The 2,655-nt window shown below is 36.6% G+C and overlaps 1 long non-coding RNA gene across 1 annotated transcript; it reads right to left on the bottom strand.

Moving 5' to 3' along the window:
• Positions 1-211: 211 nt before the first annotated feature.
• Positions 212-2,202, bottom strand: LOC142174870 (uncharacterized). Its single transcript, XR_012703960.1, has 3 exons — positions 2,097-2,202; positions 1,169-1,326; positions 212-500 (listed from the first exon to the last, which is right to left on the bottom strand). It is a non-coding gene; the product is annotated as an uncharacterized LOC142174870 (long non-coding RNA).
• Between the last annotated feature and the right edge of the window lie 453 nt (positions 2,203-2,655).

Here is a 2,655-nt window from a genome sequence, read left to right as displayed (position 1 = left end):
TCTATGAATGCACAATTTGTTGTGATTTTCCTGCCTCTGTGTCACGACCCAAACCGAAGGGCCGCGACGGGCACCCGGTGCCTTACTCAACTGAGTACCAACATAACATATCTTTCTTATTATACTATCTTGAGTAAATGAGCCAGAAACCCGTCATGAGATAACAAGAATAAAACATAAGGGAGTACTCAACATATGACGATCCAACATGATATACAAACTTATACATGTGACATACGGGCCTATAAGGCCGACATGACCATTTGTAAACTCAACACATAGGCCAACAAGGCCATACAAGTATCCATAAACGTAACATCTGTCTACAAGACTCTAAGAGTACATAAAATCATAAAGGTCGGGACACGGCCCCACCATACCAATCAATACATATCAAAAGCATACTGACCAAATAGGCAACTCCGAAGCAAGTGGAGTGCACCAACACCTCCGCTGAGCTGATAGCCTCCTAGGAGGAATGTCAACCTATCAATTGGGACCTGCAAGCATGAAACGCAGCGTCCCCAGGCAAAAGGGACGTCAGTACGAATAAAGTACCGAGTATGTAAGGCAGGAACGCATAAACAAGAACAGTAATATAAAGAGAGATAGAGGAGATACAACTTGTAACATTTGCGTGCCTCTGGGGCTACTGACATGAAATGCATAATATATATATATATATACATAAACTTTTAAACATACGCCTCTGTAAGCATCATCATCATCATATCATACCTGGCCTCAAAGAGGACTCGGTAAAAACGTACCTGGCCATCATAAGGCTCGGTAGAATCGTACCCGGCCACGTAGAGCTCAGTAAATCCAACTGATCAGTGGTTGCACAATAGGTGTCGTACCCAGCCTACTATAGCGCGGCTCGGTAGAGTAAAATAGATATTATATATAATGCATACTAGACTCATGGAATCACATTCTAAACCTTTTGGAGTGACTTAAGGTCGTTGCACCTTCGATTAACATTATGACATCATACCATCAATATGAGCTTCTATAGGATTCAAGGATCATACATACTTGCTTAAAATAACTTTATAAGGAAAGAACAATATGGGCAACCTTAGTCTAGGAGTAGGTCCATTATGAAATAGCGTATTCATTTCACTTTAGATAATGCCAAAAGAAAGAGGGAAGTGCTTTAACATACCTTAACCATGGTGAGTCCTTAATACCTCCCAAGCTACTATTCAAACAACTCAACTCAATCTACCATTGCATAAGGAGATTCAAAATCAGTGTTGAATAAAGGCTAAGTCTGCAACTTAAACTTGCAGCTCGTTTATATAAATTCGGGCAGCATCTCCCCTGTAACAACAGCCTCCTCCAATATCATATACCAACAACAATTACCAGAGAAATCCAGCAATACATAATTATCAATAACAAGACACCATAAAATAACAACAAGTCATAACTATTTTACGACGAGCGACAAGCTCCAATTGGAATTTGTATACCTCATATCATCCCTTATAGACTTTTTACTTTAGCATAATAGTATCATTAATATGATAATGAAATCCTTCATCAATAATTCCATCCTTATACCATATATCCATAACAAAGAAAATGATCCACAACTCCAATTATTCTTAATTAGCAACTTTATTCACTAGTTCTTGTCTAGTTCATCCATTTAACTTAACCAATGCCAAGATAACTTAAGAACCTGTAGGAACACAATATAATTACCTCATACAGTAGATGCAAGTCAAAATCCATATTATATTTAGCTTACAACATCCCAATACACCCTAATCAATTCATATTCAAAATGACGACTATAGTAGTGTTAAACATAATGACTAATCCGTGATTTTTTTCATTATGTGGTGTTTATCCACACCATTTATCCTCCAAAAGCTCCATTTAACAACAACAAAATAGACAGCCCAAAAGCTACACGAAACAACCCAAAAACAGTCCGTGAGTTCTAACTATTATGAAATCAATTAATCAACCTTCCTTGATATTTAAGAGCTTAAAACCAGAAATTAAGAAATTTCTCAACTATTAAATATCTTTAAAAAAACTCAAACTACAAAGAAAAAGAGAGGCAATATAGCAATACTTACGTTGTGGGGATCGTAGTTTTATTGCTTCTTGATTTCGTGTCCGGGATGATGGTATTGTTGGAAACCCTTGTAGAGAGCTTAAGGGTGATGTTAGGGGTCTTATTTGGTCGTGCTCTCTGGAAATATGCAGAAAGAGACGAGATAAAGGAGATAATCTCCATTTTTGTTGAAAAGTCAAAAGGTGCTACTTGGCACCCTATAATTGGCTCGTCTTCCAATGCTTATAACTTTTTATCCGTTTGTCATATGAGCAAACGGTTAAGAGCGTTGGAAACGAAATTCCAAGACCTTCAATTTGGTATATAATATGTCCCAAAAAGACCTCATATAACACACAAAATTTATTACTTAAAAGCTTCATTACAAGGCAAATCCTTAGTCGGTTTTTTCCGCAACTTAAATCTGATTTTTCTCAAACTTTATACTTCATACACAAATATCATATATAGTCATATCATGGCTTTAAACTCATTTAAATCATGATTAACAAGTCTCATATTCATCTTAACTTGCTTAACTCTTCGGCAAAATTTTTTTGTCCTTGTAGAAGGATTTCATC

The sequence above is a fragment of the Nicotiana tabacum genome, chromosome 20 (assembly GCF_000715075.1).
Source record: "Nicotiana tabacum cultivar K326 chromosome 20, ASM71507v2, whole genome shotgun sequence".
Classification (NCBI taxonomy): domain Eukaryota; kingdom Viridiplantae; phylum Streptophyta; class Magnoliopsida; order Solanales; family Solanaceae; genus Nicotiana; species Nicotiana tabacum.
Note: the sequence above shows the minus strand (reverse complement) of the source record. Positions and strands in the feature narration are given on the sequence as shown.